The following is an 8,200-nucleotide window of genomic DNA, read 5'->3' on the forward strand; positions in this document are numbered from 1 at the left end:
TGTCCATTGCTACAAAAAGGATTGGGCCACCTTGCTGCACTTTATTTACTTTTGTTACTTGTTGCTCGTTACAAATTATCCTATCACAAAACTATCTGTTACCTATAATTTCAGTGCTTGCAGAGAATACCTTGCTGAAAACCGTTGATCACTTCCTTCTGCTCCTCGTTGGGTTCGACACTCTTACTTATCGAAAGGACTACGATAGATCCCCTATACTTGTGGGTCATCACCCTGCCCCTCCTTATATATGTTGAAGGGGCGGTTTACATGACTAGTCCTAGTTGGATTAGGATTACTTTATTAGAAGTGGAGTCCTAGTCTTGCTTCCTTTGTAGGAGAATATTCCTTACGCTTTCCTCATAAACCGGCCCACCATTAACATGAACCGGCCTTCTGGGCCTTGGGCCTTGTCCTTTATCTGACCCGTCGTCGGGGTCATTCGTGAATCGCCAGGCTCGTAAATCGTCAGACCAGTGAACCGCCAGACCCATGAATCGTCAGTCTTCTGGTGGGTTATGATGAAGCGCCAAGTCCGGCCGGGGTACGCCGCGGGATATATCCCCGACAAAAGGTCTCTTTTCGGCAGCCTAAAGGGCGGGAAACTGAGGCCTATGGTCCCGGTTGGTGGCACAAACCAGGACCATAGGTGGGCATTGGTACTGGTTGGTGCCACATACCGGTACGAATGCCCACCAATGGTCCCGGTTGGTGGCACGAACCGGGACCATCGGCCTTGTGCTGGCACGGTGCAGTGGGAAGTTTAGTCCCACCTCGCTAGTTGGGAGGGCTCGGAGTGGTATATAAGCTTTGTTGCCGCCACCCTCTCGAGCTCCTCTCTATTGCAGGCTTACGGGCCTAATCTCTACTTTGCCATGCCTGTTCGGCCTATTGGGCCTTCTGCGGGCCTGAATCCTGGCCCATTGTACGGTTTCTAGTCGTATTCACGCAGTGGAGGTCCAGTAGGTGGCATTTTTTCCTTTTTTTCTTTTTCTTTTTCTATTTCTACTTAAATCTAAATACTTATAGTTTTTTAGTGATTTCTTCTTGCTTTTATGAATAAATTTACTATAAAAATAGATTTTTGAGTGATTCCATTTCCTGCTATTTAATATTGATATGTTCTATCATTATACTCAATTTGGTAATTTTTAGGTTAATTTTTTTGCTATTAAATTCTTTTTGCTATTAATGTTTTGAACAAAAAATACTTTGTTAATATAAGTTGCATAAATTTTATATAATTTTAGTTTCAAAAATACTAGAGGTTTATATAAGCTTTTTAGTTGATTCCTTTTGCTATTATAGTTTTATAAAAGCTTTTTAGTTGATTCTTTTTGCTATTGAAGAATATTATAGTTTTATTTTAGTTCATCATAACAGAATATTTTAATTGATTTTAGTTTTTTAGTTGATCGTAATAAATATTATAGTTTTATGCATTTTATTATTTTTCATGCATTTACTGCTTTTTTGAGCTATAAGATCCCGAAATTGAAAAGCATTTCAAATGAACTCCGAAAAGGTTGAAAATTGGCATGGTATCATCATTTCACCCACATAGCATGTGCAAGAAAGTTGAGAGGGCTACGGCAAAAACTAGATGCACTTCATGTACAAAACGGACAATCTTTTTCGAAGTATCAGGGTTCGGATGAAAGCTCATCTGTTACAAAGGGATTTCATTTTTTTGAACTTATTTGAACTCCAGACATCTTGTGTGTTCAAAATGCACCATTCAAAGCCACATCATCAATTTTCAACCCTTTCTGACTTCATTCGTTATTTTCCATGCATTTACTGATTATTTTGAGCTATAAGACCATGAAATTGTAAAGCACTACAAATGAACTCTGAAAAGGTTGAAAGTTGGCATGGTATCATCATTTCACCCACATAGCATGTGCAAGAAAGTAGAGAGGGTTACGGCAAAAACTGGATGCACTTCGTGTACAAAACGGACAATCTGTTTCGAAGTATCAGGATTTCATACGGAAACTCGTCTGTTACAACAGGCATTTCAAAGGAACTACGAAAAGGTTGAAAGTTGGCATGGTATCATCATAATAGTTGTGGAGAGAAAGTCTTCACTTTTTTTCGCTCATGTGCTTTGCTTATTGCGTCGTAACCATGGATAATCTTCATCGTTTATCAGGATGCTTGGTTCAGCCTTGACTTTGAAGGGAGGAATTTCATGAAACTTTTCATAATCTTCAGACATGTCTGTCTTGCCCTCCACTCCCACGATGTCCCTTTTTCCCGAAAGAACTATGTGGCGCTTTGGCTCATCGTATGATGTATTCGCTTCCTTATCTTTTCTTTTTCTCGGTTTGGTAGATATGTCCTTCACAATGATAACCTGTGCCACATCATTGGCTAGGACGAACGGTTCGTTAGTGTACCCAAGATTGTTCAGATCCTCTGTTGTCATTCCGTACTGTGGGTCTACCTATACCCCGCCTCCTGACAGATTGACCCATCTGCACTTAAACAAAGGGACCTTAAAATCATGTTCGTAGTCAAGTTCCCATATGTCCACTATGTAACCATAATATGTGTCCTTTCCCCTCTCGGTTGCTGCATCAAAGCGGACACCGCTGTTTTGGTTGGTGCTCTTTTGATCTTGGGCGATCGTGTAAATGTATTCCCATTTATCTCGTATCCTTTGTAACTCAATACAGTCGAAGATGGTCCCCTGGACAACGAGTACAGCTCATCACAAACAGTGTTGTCACCTTTGAGACGTGTTTCCAACCAACTGCTGAAAGTCCTGATGTGTTCACATGTAATCCAGTCGTCACAGTGCTCCGGGTGTTTGGAGCGCAGACTGTTCTTGTGTTCATCGACATACGGGGTCACCAAGGTAGAGTTCTGTAGAACTGTGTAGTGTGCTTGAGACCAAGAATGCCCGTCCCTGCATATTATTAACTCCGCTCCTAGCGTGCCTTTTCTAGTCGGTCTCCCAGCATACCGCGATTTAGGGAGACCTATCTTCTTAAGGCCAGGAATTAAGTCAACACAAAACCCAATGACATCCTCTGTTTGATGGCCCATGGAGATGCTTCCTTCTGGCCTAGCACGGTTACGGACATATTTCTTTAGGACTCCCATGAACCTCTCAAAGGGGAACATATTGTGTAGAAATACAGGGCCTAGAATGACAATCTCGTCGACTAGATGAACTAGGACGTGCGTCATGATATTGAAGAAGGATGTTGGGAACACCAGCTCGAAACTGACAAGACATTGCGCCACATCACTCCTTAGCCTTGGTATGATATCTGGATCGATCACCTTCTGAGAGATTGCATTGAGGAATGCACATAGCTTCACAATGGCTAATCGGACGTTTTCCGGTAGAAGCCCCCTGAATGCAACCGGAAGCAGTTGCGTCATAATCACGTGGCAGTCATGAGACTTTAGGTTCTGGAACTTTTTCTCTGGAATATTTATTATTCCCTTTATATTCAACGAGAAGCCAGGCGGGAGCTTCATACTGAGCAGGCATTCAAAAAAGATTTCCTTCTCTTCTTTGGTAAGAGCGTAGCTGGCAGGACCTTCATACTGCTTTGGAGGCATGCCGTCTTTTTCGTGCAAACGTTGCAGGTCCTCTCGTGCCTCAGGTGTATCTTTTGTCTTCCCATACACACCCAAGAAGCCTAACAGGTTCACGCAAAGGTTCTTCGTCACGTGCATCACGTCGATTGAAGAGCGTACCTCTAGCTCTTTCCAGTAGGGTAGGTCCCAAAATATAGACTTCTTCTTCCACATGGGTGCGCGTCACTCAGCGTCATTCGGAACAGCTCGTCCGCCGGGACCCTTTCCAAATATTACGTGTAAATCAGAGACCATATCAAGTACGTGATCACCGGTATGCATGGTGGGCTTCTTCCGGTGATCTGCCTCGCCTTTGAAATGCTTGCCTTTCTTTCGACATTGATGGTTGGTCGGGAGAAATCGATCATGGCCCAGGTACACATTCTTCCTGCATCTGTCCAGGTATATACTTTCGGTGTCAGCTAAACAGTGCGTGCATGCGTGGTATCCCTTGTTTGTCTGTCCTGAAAGGTTACTGAGAGCGGGCCAATCATTGATGGTCACGAACAGCAAGGCCTTTAGGTCAAATTCTTCCCCCATGTGCTCATTCCACGCACGTACACCGGTTCCATTCCATAGCTGTAAGAGTTCTTCAACTAATGGCCTTTGGTACACATCAATGTCGTTGCCGGGTAGCGCAGGGCCTTGCATGAGAATTGGCATCATAATGAACTTCCGCTTCATGTACATCTAAGGAGGAAGGTTATACATACATAGAGTCACGGGCCAGGTGATGTGATTGCTGCTCTGCTCCCCGAAAGGATTAATGCCATCCGCGCTTAAAGCAAACCATACGTTCCTTGGGTCACTTGCAAACTGAGCCCAGTACTTTCTCTCGATTTTTCTCCACTGCGACCCATCAGCGGGTGCTCTCAACTTCCCGTCCTTCTTACGGTCCTCACTGTGCCATCGCATCAACTTGGCATGCTCTTTGTTTCTGAACAGTCGTTTCAACCGTGGTATTATAGGAGCATACCACATCACCTTCGCAGGAACCCTCTTCCTGTCGGGCTAGCCCTCAACATCACCAGGGTCATCTCGTCTGATCTTATACCGCAATGCACCGCATACCGGGCATGCGTTCAAATCCTTGTACGCACCGCGGTAGAGGATGCAGTCATTAGGGCATGCATGTATCTTCTCCACCTCCAATCCTAGAGGGCATACGACCTTCTTTGCTGCGTACGTACTGTCGGGCAATTCGTTATCCTTTGGAAGCTTCTTCTTCAATATTTTTAGTAGCTTCTCAAATCCTTTGTCAGGCACAACATTCTCTGCCTTCCACTGCAGCAATTCCAGTACGGTACCGAGCTTTGTGTTGCCATCTTCGCAATTGGGGTACAACCCTTTTTTGTGATCCTCTAACATGCGATCGAACTTCAGCTTCTCCTTTTCACTTTTGCACTTTTCCCTTGCATCAACAATGACCTTGCGGAGATCATCATTGGGCACATCGTCTGGTTCCTCTTGATCTTCAGCTTCCTCTTGATCTTCAGCTTCCCCCGTTGCAGCATCACCGTATTCAAGGGGCACATAGTTGTCATCGTCCTCTTCTTCTTCGCTGTCTTCCATCATAACTCCTATTTCTCCGTGCTTCGTCCAAACATTATAGTGTGGCATGAAACCCTTATAAAGCAGGTGGGTGTGAAGGATTTTCTTGTCAGAGTAAGACCTCGTATTCCCACAATTAGGGCATGGACAACACATAAAACCATTCTGCTTGTTTTCCTCAGCCACTTCGAGAAAATTATGCACGCCCTTAATTTACTCGGAGGTGTGTCTGTCACCGTACATCCATTGCCGGTTCATCTCCATGCATTATATATAATTATGTGTGTCAAAAGTAAGAAAGTTAGACAAGTATATACCTAAAATAAGATTTTTTTTCTTTCAGAAAGAAGATAAGAACAAGAGGCTCACCACGGTGGTGCCGGCGACGAGATCGGCGCGGGCGATCGACGGCGGTGAAGACGAGGACGGGGCGTGACGGACAGCTAAACCTAGACAAATCTCGGAAAAAATGGAGCTCGGAGGTCGAGCTTCGAGAGGAGAAAGCTTAACTAGTGTGGCTCGGGCATTTCATCGAACACCTCACATGCATAAGAGGTGAGCTAGAGCACCCAAATGCCCTTCCTCGCCGGCCAGCAAAAAACAGAGCACTGTGGAGTGCTCTGCTCGCCGGCGATGGGGTATATATAGGCAACTCATTTGTCCCGGTTCATGGCTCGAACCGGGACTAAAGGCCATCCTTCTGTCCCGGTTCCTGCCACGAACCGGGACCAATGGTTGTGGGCCAGGAGCGAGGCCCATTGGTCTCGCTTCATGCCAAGAGCCGGGACAAATGGGCCCAAACGAACCGGGACCAATGCCCACGAGGCCCCGGCCGGCCCCCTGGGCTCACGAACCGGGACAAATGCCTCCATTGGTCCCGGTTCGTGGCAGAACCGGGACTAATGGGCTGGCCAGGCCCGAACGAAAGCCCCTTTTTCTACTAGTAAGCAGAGTCGTTTGCTGTGGTGGTCTCCCAAGTAGCAGTCTTCCTGGATTGGAGCCCCCGTTTTGCAGCTTTCTCATGAGTCACCCAACTGGTTCAGTCAGCCGGGAGAGACCATGGGCACAACATTTCTTTCAACACAGCTAAAAAATCATAGCAGTGATGTGAATCTGAAATGAAGTGAGTTTCATGAACTTAACAAGGCATTTAACTTATTTTGTTAATGACTTCCAACTCAGAATAAACATTTTTGGAGACAAGTTCCAACCGAGTACCGAGTGACTCTTTCGATACTACGCCTACCCTATTGGTGGGAACCGCAATCCATTATCGTTTGGTTTTGGGTATTGTTCAGGAAATTTTTCTCCTGACAACATATACATGAAGAGGCTCCCCCATAACAAAGACCACGGATTTCATCTCGCCCCGCTCCTCCCGCGTCGCCCCCGCTCGGGCTACTCGGGTGGGATCCCATCCCTAGCCGCCGGGGCTCCCCGTCCTTCTATCCCTCCCTCCGCCGCCGCCGAAGGATGCCGCCGGCCTATAGCCCGGGGGCTGACGGCGGTGGCGGGGGCCTTTCCTCTCTCCTGGGCCATGGGGGCGGTGCGGAGCCCTGCGGCGTGTGGTGGCACTACAAGAAGTATGTTAACTACTGACCTTTTTTCAGTGACCCTGGAAGAATTCGTGATAGATCTATGACCATTTCAGACCAATTGGTCAAAAGCTGTTCGGGGGGCTCCAAACCCTAAACTATAACACTACAGGAAACTGCTAGTTTGCCGTTTGTGGATAACAGACGGCAAAGACGTAAATCCAGACGGCAAAGAGTTTGCCGTCATGAAGTAGACAGCAAAGTCAGACGGCAAAGGTAAATCGGCCAAGAATACTTTGCCGTCTGCTATTTTTTCTGGTTGACGGCAAAGACTTTGCCATCAGTCTATACCTTTTGCCGTCAATGGGTGAAGTCAGACGGCAAAATATTGCAGCAGACGGAACGGACGGACTGACGGACGGCGTCAAATATTTTGCCATCTATCGGCGGTACAGCCAGACTGCAAAGTCTATTAACTTTGCCGTCAACTGTCACTGCAGGCAGACGGGAAAGACGCATACTTTGCCGTCTGTTGTTTCTGGCCCAGTGGGCAAAATGGCTAGACTTTGCCGTCTGGTGTTCGTGGCCCAGTGGGCAAAGATGCATATATACTTTGCCGTCTGGTAGGGACTGGCCCAGACGGCAAATAGCCACCTCTTTGCCGTCAACCGACCTATTGGCCAAGCGGCAAAAATAAAGCAGCAACACAGGCTAGCGACATGTGGCAGGTTTGCCGTCTGTCCCTAGACGGCAAAGCTTATTTGTTTGATAATCATAAATTAAACAGTTTAATACACAATATAGTAATTGCATATAGTCCCAAGACCACAACAGGACAGCACAGTTCCATAGCAAATATAAGCAACAATACACAAAGTTCCATAGCATATAGTCCCAGGACAAAGTTCCATAGTATATAGTCCCAAAACAAAGTTCCATAGCATATAGTTCCACAGCATATATATAGTCCCATACATATAATACACAATGTACAAAGATGGCATCACTACGTAAGATTTGGCACAACAACAAATGCCTTCATGTCCATGTCGTAGTCCAAAGAGCATCCAGGTGGCAACCTACAAGATTGAATGGTGTCTGTCACGTTTTGGCACAAGAAGAAATAACGTGCTTGAAATTATCAATATGCCAAACAGACAAAAGAACCACCAACCATACTCGATCTCAAACATTCGGAGAACCACCAAGGTTGTTGTCGCTTGGGCCTCGTGCATGTGAAGATCCATCAGTATTAGATCCATGGCCTGATTGATGAGGCATCTGCATAACGGGCATACCATTCTGGGTACAATAAGCCTGCAAATTATGTTTGAGTGAACATTAAGTACTGGTAGTAGAAGAGTTCATGTATGTCTGGCAATTAAGGAACGAACCGCAAACATTGCAAAGCATTGACTAGTTTGTGCCAACACCGCCTGCTGCACCACTTGCTGCGTCCTCTCATCGGCCAGTCGCCTCTCCTCCGCCCTCTCCTCCGCCGCCACTCGCCTCTCCTC

The 8,200-nt window shown here is 46.1% G+C and overlaps 1 long non-coding RNA gene across 1 annotated transcript; it reads right to left on the reverse strand.

The window, feature by feature from the left end:
* Window positions 1-7,678: 7,678 nt before the first annotated feature.
* Window positions 7,679-8,200, reverse strand: LOC141022430 (uncharacterized). Its single transcript, XR_012183732.1, has 3 exons — window positions 8,078-8,200; window positions 7,863-8,000; window positions 7,679-7,762 (listed from the first exon to the last, which is right to left on the reverse strand). It is a non-coding gene; the product is annotated as an uncharacterized lncRNA (long non-coding RNA).

The sequence above is a fragment of the Aegilops tauschii genome, chromosome 5 (assembly GCF_002575655.3).
Source record: "Aegilops tauschii subsp. strangulata cultivar AL8/78 chromosome 5, Aet v6.0, whole genome shotgun sequence".
NCBI classification, from domain to species: Eukaryota; Viridiplantae; Streptophyta; class Magnoliopsida; order Poales; family Poaceae; genus Aegilops; species Aegilops tauschii.